Genomic DNA, 14,848 nt, shown 5'->3' with positions numbered 1-14,848 from the left:
GGAACTCAGCAGAGGCCTTCAAAATATACCTAAATAGCGCGCCCTGCAACTGAATCTTGGCGCTTTATTTAAATGTGTCAATGCTGTTCGACCTCGAGAGGATAAAAGTTGGCAGAGGTTCAGTCAAAGCGCTATATAAGTACATTTGCAATTACATTTCATGCAGATTTTAATCTGCAGCTCTTCCTTGGTGGCCCCTTTATCGCTTGCTCACATGCTCAACTGCAAATTAAAATCAGCATGAAATGTAATTGTAAATTTACTTATTTAGCGTTTATGACCCATGAAGATGCGTTAAAGCGGTTTTCGGCGAGTAGTGAATAGGTAAGTATATTTTTTGTTCATTTTTTTTCCGTGCGCATTCGGTGTGTTAAGGTACCGTACGAAGTTAGCGCACCCGAGCCTATGTTTGTCTGCATTAAGGTACTTTATTGAGTTAATGCACCATTGATTTGTCAGTCACAGGTAAGTGACAGGGACGACTCAGCCTTTTTATATTTCTGAAGCTTGGTATGATGCCCGCATTTCCCATTTCCACAAACCGTAGAGTATAGCACATGCCAAGGCTTCTGAGGGCTTTATAAGGTTAGGTCAGTGACCATCGCATGTAAAGGCAGCTTCATACAGGAACACGTCTTTCCAGGCCAATGCCCTTTGAAAAGTTGATAGGCAAAGTTAGTCACATTAGTGATGTAACTGTCCCGACCATCCGTCACTTTGAGGTTGATGAAACGCGTGTCAAGGAGGCAGGCAGACATTAAAAGCTGGGAGAGCTGTATGATGTCCAAATGTTTTAAAAGGGCCATCCAGTGAAGAGAACCGAAACTATATTTAAACATTAGTATGTCACATGACTCACAATCACAAATAACAGACATTATAGAATGCGGCTTCATTTGATGACGGTTTGTTCAGTTTTTAGACCAGTGTGACATCACTCAACATATGGCTCTTTAAAAAGCCATGTCAGGAGTGGGGCTGCCTCAACCACGCTCACTGTAGAGCAGGACTGACGTAGCTTTTCATCCTCAACAAGATAAACAACTGGTAGAAACAAGCATGCCCTTGATTTTCGCCAGGAGGAGCCTGTAAATTGAAGATATCAAAGCACACCAGGCTGGAATGGGGTAGGTACAATACTGAAACAAGGTGGTTGATGCTTAGCGACGCACATCTGAAACCAAGAAACAAAAAACAACAAACACAATAGTATGTCGTCAGCAAGTCCTGTGGCGGGTGCCAGCCTGGTGCAGAGAAACCCAACCACCGAGGGTTTCAAGGTGCACACACACAGAGGTGGATGGCGACAACCACCTCTGTCGAGCGCTGTAGGTTACAAAATCTAAGAAAAGAGCAAACCGGGGCACTCCAAACAAAGAGAGTCCAAAAGTCGGGTGACTTAGTGTGGAAAAGTTTAATCCTCAGTAATTGGTCGTTGAATCATAGTTCAAAATTGTTTGAATCCACATATGAGAAAGTATATAGCAGGTTACAATAACAAACTGACTCCTCAGAATGAACAGGCATAGATGAGCAACAAAACAGCCAATACGTGTTTCGTCCTCTCGGACTTTTTCAAGGCTCTAGGTATACTTTTTAGGTAAAGAATGGCTGATGGTGTTCAGTTAGATATCCACACGATGAAATAGACCTGACAAAAGTAAAAGGATCCAAAGTACTGTAACTGTGTTCCTTCCAAATCAATACCGGGTGTTCCTTATGCGTAGTGACTTCAAAATCCAAAATGCATGCCCCCCAGTACGGGACATGCAAACAAACGAAAAAGTCTAAATAGACCCTGTCTGTTTCTAACCGTAGAGTTCGGGAAGCAAATAACAAAGGCGTATGTGCTTGCCACTGTAGCGTCTGATAACGCTGCCGTTTCACCATATGCGAAACGGCAGCGTTATCAGACGCTACAGTGGCAAGCACATACGCCTTTGTTATTTGCTTCCCGAACTCTACGGTTAGAAACAGACAGGGTCTATTTAGACTTTTTCGTTTGTTTGCATGTCCCGTACTGGGGGGCATGCATTTTGGATTTTGAAGTCACTACGCATAAGGAACACCCGGTATTGATTTGGAAGGAACACAGTTACAGTACTTTGGATCCTTTTACTTTTGTCAGGTCTATTTCATCGTGTGGATATCTAACTGAACACCATCAGCCATTCTTTACCTAAAAAGTATACCTAGAGCCTTGAAAAAGTCCGAGAGGACGAAACACGTGTTGGCTGTTTTGTTGCTCATCTATGCCTGTTCATTCTGAGGAGTCAGTTTGTTATTGTAACCTGCTATATACTTTCTCATATGTGGATTCAAACAATTTTGAACTATGATTCAACGACCAATTACTGAGGATTAAACTTTTCCACACTAAGTCACCCGACTTTTGGACTCTCTTTGTTTGGAGTGCCCCGGTTTGCTCTTTTCTTAGATTTTGGAATGGGGTAGGGGCGAGCCAGTCTTTAAATATGCAGATCAGACAGTATCCTGATCCTGTTGAGGCATCAGAAGTGTAAAATCATGACTTAGTCGCAATATTGACTTGTGTGGTTAATGACAGTTACGCATCGAAGGTAACTCCAGGTTTTCTGACGGAAGTTTAAGGGCTGTGGCCAATAAATATGAGCTTCAAGGCAAAGCCAGATGTCTGACATCCTTATCTATATGTGATATATAAAAAATACATACACGACCATTCTATTTTCCACTTCTTTCGGGATCTTAATCACCTTGGTGAGTGGCAGACTGACCAGTGGTTTCAGAGGCTGGCTTCAAGGGAGCCATAAAAGGTGATGAAGATGGCCGGTGAGAGGAATGAACCTTGAGGGCAACATCTGTTGGCTTAGTTGTTTTTGATAGTAGAGATCCAATGTTACTTGTTGAGTGCAGTTTGAGACAAATGATTGAACTGTTGGAGCAGACAACTCTTCACCAAAGCAAAGTCCTCTAAAGAAAAGAAGAGGCTGCTGTGGTCAAATGTATCGAAGGTCACCAGCAAGAGCAGAAGGACCAAGGCACGCCCGTAGCCTTCATCCCTGGGGGGAGATCCTCACTAATATTCATTAAGAAAGTGTTATCATCACACCAAGATTTAAAGTCTAATTGAAAGGTAGGTTCAGTTCAAATCATAAGTTTATCATGGCGCTTGTCCATAAATATTCACAGATTTTTTTGCCAGCGAAGGGAGGCTATGGATCAGTCTACTGTCAGCAAGACTCTTGTGTTGGGTAGGTATGTTAAATAATTGTGTGATAGTATTGTGTCTGCGTTTAAGAGGTATAAGCGCTATCAGTAAGGACGTTCTGATCAGTTTCATGATAATCAACGCTGTGACATATTGCCTCAGAATTACATGCGTCCGAAGGGGTGGTAATCGGTTTGATTTGATTGGTAATGCTATTAATGTTATTCACAAGCTTGCTTCCCCCTTTTGCTTCATAGTAATTAAGGATGGAATCCATAGGTTTAAATAAACTTTCTAATATTTTTTTATGGTTGAGAGTTTCAACAGTTTGAAAAATGCAGTTAATATCAGTAAAGTTGAACTTATGTCACTAAAATGGGTAATATATGCCAGTGGCCCATCTCTTCTCCGGCCCTCACTTTTGACACCACTTTATGGTCTTCAGAACACCTTCATCTTGTCTCTACTTTGCCTGCTGGGATAAACAGACAACTGGCTGACGCCTGGTGCCAGCTGCCTGCCTCCTACTCTCATCCACCCGCCTCTGCAAGCAGCAATGCTACGAAGTAAGTTGCTGGGTTCGAGAATGCTTGAGGGCATGCGTTTTTGACTTTGCATGTCTTGGCTCTTCAGTCGTCATATGCTGATGATTAAAGAATGAAGGGGGACAGTGAGAAGCAGGCTATGCTCATGATTACATCACCTGCATGTTTTTCTCCTGCAGGCCCTCCACTACTTCATCTGCTTCCCCTCTCTCACGTGGCCTCTCCTACACTGGTTTTACCACACTCAATCAGTGATCCAGTTTCTTACAATAAGACAATGACCTGCATATGATTCACATCAGTTTATGACAAGACGTGTAAAAGTGGGTGCTAGCTGGTAGTGTTCCCAAAAGAGGTATGTCTTCAGTTTCATCCTGAATTGTCACAGCATTGCAGCTAGCTTCATGTCAGCTGGAAAGTTGTGCTAGATCTGAGGCGTAGATGGGGACACCTGCCCTCTGCTCTGTTCTTTCTTGCATTATTTTGTCTTCAGTATGGTGATATCCCGTCAGCTTGTGTGAGGTTGGCACTTATCTTGGGATCAAAAAGGGTGAGGATAATGAGCTATGCCAACAACCGGTTACTGTGATATCTCGCATTTATAGGTTTTCAGAGAATACCTCATTCCTTAACTGTGTACGGCCAGACACATGCTGTTAGAATTACTATAGTAAGACCTAGATTAAGATACCTAGATGACGTTCTGCAAGAAAGTCTTAATATGCAGATAAGTAGATGGTGTCATGTTGGGCACAGGTAAAAAAAAACTACCAAAAATTAGATATCAAAGTTGATGATACATTGAATTGTGGAGCCTTAGTGGGAGCAAAACGAAGTTGTTTTACATGTGTAACTAATGGCATTTGAAGGTTCAGTCACAGATAAGTAGGCTATTTATTTCATCCTCCATTAAAGGGCTGTCACAAAAAGATCAGTCCAGTCTTTACTAGAGGAGCTCCCATTTGATTCTCTTTAGATAATGTTCCTGTCAATGGTCTAGAGGAGCTTGCTTTACAAAAAGTATCTGGGATACCCTGATGTAGCAAATTCCTCTAGTTGAGTTAATTGGGACTTCTTCACAAATAAAACCAGTCTGTCTGGCTACTTTCCACTCTATTCAGATTCATAAATCTAAACAGAGCTTCTCCAAATATGCTATTGCACTGGATAGAGGGGATGTAAAAACGTTTGGTAATGTCAATGTTACAGAGAATTTTGTTAACAGTGGTTTTGCTATTTAAGTGTCTAGGACATGCTGCTGGGCTCTCCACTCTAGTATATTTCACTTAAGAGGAGGACCAAACAAGCTACTCATTGGTTGGCACAATAGCCTGATTTCTTCTCAATAATATCAAATCACACATATCTTATGTGGGGTTCTTTCTTACTAGGTTTGCATGTTTTCAAAATGTAGGAGTCCTGCAAATGCTCATATATTTGGTGTGAGTAACATTTGGCCATATTCCTCTTTTGGAGATCACAGGAGTATGGCATTATGTAAGCCCATATGGAAACGTCAGCAGTCATGAATTGTAATAATCCATTGTGACACGTTACATTCATTGATAAATGTGGTGTCCAGTATTTTTCATTATTTTAAGTCTTTTTTTCAAATTAACGTGTCAGTTTAAAAAAAAAACAAATGTGATCAATGATACTGATTTTATGTATTTTATTTACTTATGTTGAGTTTTTCTGTAATAATGGAATTCATATTTTTTTAAACTTTAAATAATCTAAAGTAAATAAATAGAAATAGAGTTCATAATCTAAAAGCGTTTTTTTTGTCGGAGACAGAATACCTGGTATTTAAAAAAGCAGGAGTGTGCCAAATAGTTGTGATTTCTGTAGCCAGCTCTACATTTAGATGATGCTGCACAGTATAATATATGTAGTAAGTTACATCAAATGTGTTGCATTTTCTTTTTTGTTTAGTGTTAACCATATTTTTCTTTATCGTGTATCCCTTCCTTCTTTGCGAATCATCACTAAGCATAGTCTGAGTGGGTGTTCTCTGCATTTCAGATAACTCTTGTTTTTGATTCTTGAGGTAAAAATGTAAACCTAGCGATGAGAAAGTAGATTAATAACACTTTGGTACTGGGCATGTGTTTGTTTCTTTTTCACTGTTTGTATCATGTCTAAATTGCATAAGTGTCAGTTATGAGTGTTTGTTTGGCATATGTAAAACATTTGCTTGAAAACTTCTCTGTGAATTGGACCCAAAGCCAGTGTAGGTAGACCTATGGTATTTGCATGTTGCATATCATGAGAGTAAATATTTGGATCTCTTTGAGGTTTAGGCACATATTTTCCCAACATTCTTTACATTGTAACATTTATGTGCTACACTAATTTGTTTCTTTCTAGTGCTGATGTCCTGATCTGTATAACAACAAGTGAAATTAATAGCCTACACCCAACAGAAATGGATGACAAAATTCAAAGTTCACATTTTCCAATGGAGTAGAAAATCAGGGGCTGCTGGCTGGTGGAAGAATGTCTTTCAGCAGATGCCTCAAACATTGCCTCGGTCTCTTCTGGGTCCTGGTGTCTTGGTCTGAAGCGCAGGATGCTTTGCCACAGTGCCATCTACAAGGAACCAGTGTGGGGGGCTTTTCCAGGGATGGAGACATCCTGATTGGTGGAATATTTCCCATCCATGACGGCAGCTTGCACAAGGCTTTCACCTTCACTGAGGAACCTGCACAGCAAATGCGATGTGAGAAGTAAGTCAGCTGGCCATTTTACATGTATACATCCAAATGTGTGGTAGTGTCTCTCACATGCAGGCTACGTCAGTGTTGCTGTAGGTCATGCACGTGGCCAAACATTCTGCGACACAGTCAACGTTTATCGATGACCAGGGTTGCAGTTTACTGGATATCCTCTGTCTATTTCTGCTTCTGTGAGATTTCAGTGTTATTTATTTGTTTTGCCTTATTGTAAAGTTTGAATATTCCCTTCTTGTTTTTATAGACTATACAATGAAACTCATGGTGATGTCATTGTCATCAAGTGGCATGTAGTCGTGATGACATCAATGATGTCATAAGGTTTGTATTGTCCCTTCTCCTAAGTTTCCACCAACACAGAACGACTTGTTAGACATACTTGTCAACTGCTTGAGTCTGTGATCACAAGGTGCCTGTCCCGGTGGACTGGGGAATGTACGCTGCTCTGTACAGCTTTGATCAACCTCAGTCTCTCGATTGGTCACTCAGAAGCCACTGATGAGCCTCAGAATTTTGGTGAGTGGAAAACTAGAAGGAGAGGAATTGCTGAGATTCCGGTGCCATCAGCAAGTAAATATGTTGGTACAGCACTGAAACCACAAGGTGCCTTCTCAGCCCTCCACAACTGTTGTTCACTAAACACATATACTGACTTTGCAACCTCTGTCATAAATAAAATCCAAGGTGGCAGTCCTCTCCAAAACCAGAGAACATAATTTCTCTGGGCTTTCCTTCATCCATCATGGCCCAGCCTCTTCTCTCCGGCACTTTGAAGAGGCATACTGCTGGTCGGCAGATACACAAGTCTGCCATCTCACTGTTGTTAGTGCAGAAGCTTCCCCTACCTTAATTAATCAGGAGGTGCTATGGACATTCCCACCAGCCCACTCTCCCCACCAAGAGAACATCAATCTCCCTTAAATGGGCCTATGCACTACTGTATTTGATCTACCAACTGGTGGACTCATCAATTATTCTCAACTAACAGGCAGTTCCTAAGGGGAATTACATTAATGGTTGACTAAGAGACATAGGGCCTGATTACAACTTTGGAGGAAGGTGTTAATTCGTCCCAAAAGTGACGGATATACCACCAGCCGTATTACAAGTCCATTATATCCTATGGAACTCATAATACGGCTGTTGGTATATCCGTCACATTTGGGACAGATTAACACCTCCTCCAAAGTTGTAATCAGGACCATAGACTTTAACAAAAATGTGTTCAGGGAATCATATATGGTGAAGCTGACATAAGGTATGACCGTCAGGCCCAGGAACATGTATAACAGACAGCATCTCTGACCCTTGTACCACCCAAGTTTGCAGTTTTAAATTTCAAATGCCCAAAATGAAAACCACTACACACTGAAGACTCTATCCAAAAAGAATGATGCACTTTCTTTGAAAACCAATTGAATTGCAACCATTTAGATTGGGCCCAACCTGCTACAGAGCACCAGTGGGCTGATACCAGGTTGAGTTAGACAACATTCTCCCTTCCGCTGTGCACACGAGTTAACATTTGCCATGTGCAACTTGCTCAGAGTCCTTTACTCCAGCTGTCCACAGTAGTTGGCCTTATATTAAAAAAGGGGCATTGCAAGTTGCAATTTAAAACCAATTAATGTGAATGCTTTCAGTGAGTGAAATTCCATCAGGGAATCTTGCATCATGCCACTGGTCACTCTCCAAAAGCAATACAAAATAAGGGTTTCCATGAATAGAACCCACATCCCTTACAATAGCCAAGATATTGGAGCCTGACCAAGTAGCCAGGTAATAATGTTTGGCCAAATTTATGAAAGCACTAGCCAATTGATATTTGCAATGGGTGTGCATTTAGGCCTCTTCTGAACTTTGGGAAATGCTTTCCAATCAAACAGACACCCAGGTGAAGACAGCCACTGCCTTTTGGGGAATTGGAAGAATGGAAAGATGCCCTGAACAAAGTGCAGCTAGTAAGAGGCGTATTTGGTCACTGAGTTCACATCAAGATTAGGATGAGTTTATTGTCAAAGATGAGTAAGCTGATCAGAGGGGAGTCACGATAGGGATTGAGAAGGAACAGTGTCACGCCATTTAATATGGAAACCTGTCTTGTGGTTGGCAAACCAGGGACACAAGCGCATTCAAAACCAGTGCTCACCTTGAGCCGGAGGTTGCCAGTGGGGGCCATTGACACTAGGTTTTGGGATCGGCAGCTATTTTTCTGCATCAAACATTTTCCGAAATTAGGGGAGGGAAAAACACACAAAAGGAAAGACGGAGGAAGGGAAAGAAAGAGAAACCGTCACAAAGGGAGAAAGTAGGAACCTTCAAGAGTGAGATAAGGCAGAGGGATTGTCTGGTAGTGGATTAATGAGGAATTGTTTGGATTTAACTTAGATTAGGCTGCTTTGGTTTTCAAGGTGCTGACATTTAATTGCACCGGTTGCGGGCTTCTGAGCAGAGTCCTGGGCACCAGCACACCTTCTTTTACAAATTAAGCACTGTTTAAAATCATTCCAAATGCTGCATGTAGAATGCCACTGTTAGACCTTCACAAGTGCAGGGAGCAATAGACCAGACAGTGAGAGGCAACTACACTTGTGATCTTATAAACTATGCAGAACTCATGGCGTATGTCAACAACCCCCGTTCTCAGGAGAGGCGCGTACCTCATGGGAAAATAGCGCAACATCTCTCATCTTCTCAGGATGGGATGAGTGAAGACAGAAAAGTAAGGGGCAACAGTATTAACTCTCACTCTACAGGGCGACAGTATGTATGTAGCAAGGAAAGATCTTGGGCACTTAAAAAGAGACAAAAAAGTGAATTATTTGGATACACTCCTCCAAAAGTAAACAGGAGTTGTATCTAGCGTCAGAATGGAGCTGACGTCTTTCAATATCAAAGTGAATGCTCAGAGACCCTAATGAAAGAAATGGGTAACACTAAACGGTTCACATGAAGAAAAATTACTTTACTCAAGAAGTAATGGAGAAGCAAATTGAATTGCAACAAGTGCATCAGTGTTCTGCAATTTGCAGGAGGGTGCCTAGTACAATGTGTGTCAATCTGTCAGACAGGATTCCTCTCGGCACAAAGTCATTTGTGCCACTGATCTCTCTTAAAAGCAAGAAAGCTTAGCGCCCCAAAGTAAGCAGTTCTTAAAAAACGAGGTCTGCAAGGGATCGTGAGCCTTGCCCAAGCCTTCTGGACATTTTTGGTAGCAGTGAGTTAGCAGCCAAGTCTTAACGTAAGGAAGGGGACGTTTGTGATACAAGCCTAGCTACAACACAACTCAATTATAATAGTTGCAGTAAAGTTACAGAACAATTGTAATAGTATATTTCACATATGTTAAGCATGTGTGCAGCATGAACAGTAATCATAAAATCTGGAAACCACACCATTGTACCAATGTAACCTCACTATGAGATAGCAATTAAACCCTAAGAGTGGTAATCGTATGTGAATCCTGATACCAGCTAAAGGAGGTAATGGTATATTGGACAGCAATAATGCATCTCAAAATTGTAAGGAGCTAATGTATCAAACTGAAGCAGCTTTCCTCCCATAGATAGCACCCACTCTCAAAATCCTTCAAGCAGTGCTGAGCGGGAAGAAGTGGGGGCTTGGTGGTTATTTGGGGGCAGCGCTCACTTCCTGCTTCCAAACTCCACATTACTTTAAAGTAAATCACTTACAGATAACCCTAATAATTGGCGCACTCTTAATGTTGAACAAGCCCTTTGTCGTAGTTTGCTTGTTTAAAAGTTTCTGAGGTGTTACAAAAACATGACTTCATGTAATGCTTGCAAACATTAGATTTAGTAAAGCAAATAAAAATGAATGGGCCTCTTACTGTCGCAAGTCTTAGGCGACTCCGTTAGATGCAAGTAGGTGCTCCAGAAGCTATAATCAAGGACTACGAGCCAGGGACTGTACAGAGGGGACAAAAGAAGACTGCCCTTCGGGACAATCACTTGAGTCTATTCCCTTTGAGGATTCACAGGGGGTGACACTGAAGAATACTAAGCAGCAGTGTGAGGAGCCCCTAGGCATTTAGGATCCCCCCAAAATGTTGGACAAAAAGAAACAGCCTGGGCACCTTCAGGAACAATGAAAAATGTTGAGAAGGGACAGCTTAACAGTGTGTTGAGAGCTTTCAACCTTATTATGGCACCAGATCCCAAATATCCATAACAATTTCTCCAGTGTCACAAATCCTGGAACGTGGACTTATAGAACAAGTCCTTGTCAGGTTTAGCTGGTGTCCTTCTATGTGGCCGAACAGTTTTAGGTCTTCAAAGAGCACCAATAGGATGCTTCTCTCAATTCTAGATGACATACAGAAATTTTCGTATTTACACTGCTGAATAGCAGCCTCAAAATGTTAGCTCTATTGGCAGCATTAAAATATTGTCAGTGATCATGTCCTATAGAATCCAGGGAACATGATTCCATAATGCTATGTTGAACTGGTCTCGACTTCCAAAGCACAACCAATACACTCGCAGTCCACCTTTTACATTTGGCTCTGTTCCTCACCCCTGTCATTTACACGTTTCACTCCTCTTGCAAATTTTCTGGAGGGCTGAAATTTATTTGATAACTAATATCAGCAGAATTATTGAACTTTTTCAATTTACACTTAGACCAAGCAATGACCCGATTATTACTACTTAAAGTGCCAATCGTCTCCTAGCCTGATTGATGTCAATAAATTGCTGAGTTTCTGCTAACTGTTGTCACTCAAATGCCAACCCAAGTGAGATTGTAGTTTAAGTTAAGCCATTCGTTGCTGGACTCTTAATCCCTGGGCAGTGGAGATGGCTGCCTGTCCCATGACAATTTGCCAGGTCATTTTTTACAGGTGCTAATTTTTATTAGACAGACTGATGCCTCCCCTAAGGATTGTTTTTTTCTCCTAACGTCCTACAGAAGGCTTTTTTTTACCATCACCTGAACAGATCTGAACAAATAGCCACATATCTCCAAAAACGTTTATCTGAAGATGTCATTGTCCATCTAAAACATCAGCATCAAAACTAGTGGCAGGAACGTGCTTATGGTCAATTCTCACTGCAGCGACAACAGATGTTGTTTGAGAGGCACACTACATTTTATTTAATTGTTTTTGTGATTTTGTACGTGGTAGACATGACCTGTAGGTGTTACAATAAAACAGAATCTATCAATAATAAATAGATGATATACATGTAACATTAAAGGTTGAGGGAAACCCTCGGTGAGGCCTATGTTTTCTTGCAGACCTCTGCTAGCCTTGCCGTGGAGTGTAGCGCTTCACATGTTTTTAATGCGAAACATAGCAGTTACAATTAGGGGGTACAAAATGGGTGCTTTACAAATCAATAACCAATAAGAAATATAGATATAACGTTAAAGGCGGAGAGAACATCAGGTTGCTCTCCCTATGAGGTAGAGTGCTTCACATGTATTCATTGGAAGACAAAGTAGTGACAAGCAGGTGGTACAGTACTACCAGATGGACAACCATTGTTCATGTTGGTAGAGAATGGTCCACACTTGGCAGCAGTTTGAGGATGTGGGAGCAAGTTCGGCCAGGTGTTGTTAGAAGGAGAGAGCTTCGAGGTCCACCTATAAAGATGACATGACATATGGTCAGGCAGGGACCACATAAACAAATGTGCTAGTTATTGTGCATTGCAGATTGCATAAGAATAGCCTGTGATTCTTGGGCCAAATTTGCTAACTTTTGGCACAACCCACTACATAAACGAAAGTTGCTTCATTGCATTGCTTCAAAGGGAGAGAAAAACACACCACCATATCACCTAAGATATGGCGCCACCTTTCACTTTCCCAGCTCTAGTGCACTTTAGGCTGCTATGCGCCAATGACCACACCCTTGCACCGTAGTGTAAGAATGCCTACATTCTAGCAAGCATCGGTTTTGTACTGGAAGGGGAGCCTTTCAATGCGGAAACCATGCCATTATGCTTTTTCCTCTTTGTATGTGTGCTGTACTACACAGCACACATGCAAAGTTAGAAAAATGTGGAGATTTTTAAATGTTGCTCCACTGTTATCCGTGCCTTGAGTAGGCATCACATTTTCACACAAATCTCCGGTAACCAATGTTATTAGATAAACATTCATGGTAAAAACCATGGATGGTTGCATGGAAATACTCATGATACACCCCTTTGACTCAAAGTAGTGCAAGGTTGGGCATAGCACTACTTTGATCAACTTTAGGCAATTTTCCAAAACAAATTAATGATGTTCAGTTGGCAATTCCTAGAAGAGGTTGAGGGAAATATATGACTAGTAAGGCTGCCAAAAAGGGGTGGAAAAGTGAACTACTGTAGAAGAACAGGCAACACTTCTTTTACGAGATTTATTTTTTGAGATTGTACGCAAAAATAAATGCTACAGGAGTGAACTTAGCCTTTAATTTGGAGGCTAGTATACACATGGAAAGTGTCGGAAATGGCCCTTTCTAGAGGACCACCCGAAAAATCAGAGTGCTTTCCTCCTGCATTTTGCTGGATTTTTACTTTGATGGCCTTAGGACTTTACCACTGATAATCAGTAATAAAGTGCTTGTGCTCACTCCCTTAAACATAGCTTGATTGGAATATACCTGATTGGCACATTTAATTTACATGAAAGTCCCTTGTAGAGTGGTATACAGGGCCTGTACATTAAATGCTACCAGCAAGGCTGCCGCCCACTTAATTAGCACTTTAAAACATGTCCCTGGCCAGCCATTGCAGCCTGGAGGCAGTGTCCCACTGCCATATCACCTTGGAATTTAAAGCCTCTTACCAAACCTTAAACTCCTCTTTTATTACATATAAGTCACCCCTAATGTAGACCCTAGGAAGCCTGTAGGGCAGAGTGCTGTGTAATTAAAAGGTAGATCATTTATCTTTAAGTTTTACATGTCCTAGTAGTGGAAAAACTCCCAAATTAATTTTTCACTACTGTAAGACTTACCCGTCCCTTAGGATAACATTGGGCATTGTTTATTATATTTAATAAGCTGTCATTCCTAAAGGAGAGGAGATAGATATGGCATGATTGGTATCTGTGAACTTATCCCTCTGTGCCTGCAGCCTACCTTAGGTCACATGACTAGGTGTTAACTGACAGTCAAGTCTTTATTAATTCACCCCAGAAAGTCACAGAATAGTGGGATTAGCTGAGACTGAATGGGCTCTCCTCTGGCAGGACGGGGGGGGGGGGTAGAACTGATCACAGCCCCATTTGTACATGATTAGGCTGTACTCTGCCTTCGCACATTAGGCTTAACAATTCTTTATTGTCAGTGCAGCTAGACAGGGTGGGGAAGGCTGGAAACTCCTGGAACTTCAAAGAACTTCTCTGGAAACTTTCCCCACCTGCTAGGAGTAGTGCACCAGCGTATAAAATAGAGTTCTCAGACCCACTCTTTAGTATTGGACCTGTGGAAGGACTTTGAGAAGACTGCCTGCTTCTGTGACCTGCTGTAAACTCTGCCAGACTGCCACTATAACTGGAAGGACTACTTTGCTGTCTGGAACCTGCATCTTCACCTGCACCCAGGACTTCCAGGAGTGACTCCAGGATCTAGTTTACTGGCCTCCTGTTCAGAGCCACAGGCACATAAGAGGCTCCCACCATCTTGAACCCACACCTGGACCCAGCCAGGTCTAAACCCCCAAGAAGTCTCCATCCACTCCTGGACTCTTGTTTGTGGTGCTAAAGGTGCCAGGACGGGCTAATTTCCCAAACTGGGCACTTAAACAAAATTTGGCCAAAAGGTGCTCTCAGAACCAGGAAGAGACAGGAACCAGCCTACTTGGTGCTTCGCCGGTCTGAATACCTTCCCAGCCTCTAACGCTACATTCTTGTCTGCAGCCTCAAATCCATTTCAGGATAAGGGGTAGCCAACCTTGTGGAACTGCCTTCAGCTTCAGCCTTCTACTTCATCCGCTGGATATTTTCGACTTCCATCTCAAGGGCTACGTCTGAAGTTGTAAATCTTCACTGCATCTTCGCTCCATGGCTATCAGATGACAACACTCTTTCTTCTGACACTCCTGCCGCCTTGCCCCACTGAACTTCTACCTTCTCAGAGACTTTTTCTTCAAACATGTTTTAAGTCTGAAGGTAAGCGCTGACCAGGCCCAATCCACTTTGTGTACCTGAATTGTACAGCCGGCCATACATTTTGACTTTGCCCCAGTCTAGCTGGACCAGTTGTCCACGGTTGGCGTTTTTTGTTTTTAAGTGCTATTTTGAACCATACAATTTGTAACTCCTGTTCAACTAATTGGATTTTCATGGTTTTGGTGCCACATAATTTATTAAAATATTCTCTGTTTTTGTAAACTAGCTTGGGATTTTTATTGTGTTCTGTC

The sequence above is a fragment of the Pleurodeles waltl genome, chromosome 12 (genome assembly GCF_031143425.1).
Source record: "Pleurodeles waltl isolate 20211129_DDA chromosome 12, aPleWal1.hap1.20221129, whole genome shotgun sequence".
Taxonomy (NCBI): Eukaryota; Metazoa; Chordata; class Amphibia; order Caudata; family Salamandridae; genus Pleurodeles; species Pleurodeles waltl.
Note: the sequence above shows the minus strand (reverse complement) of the source record.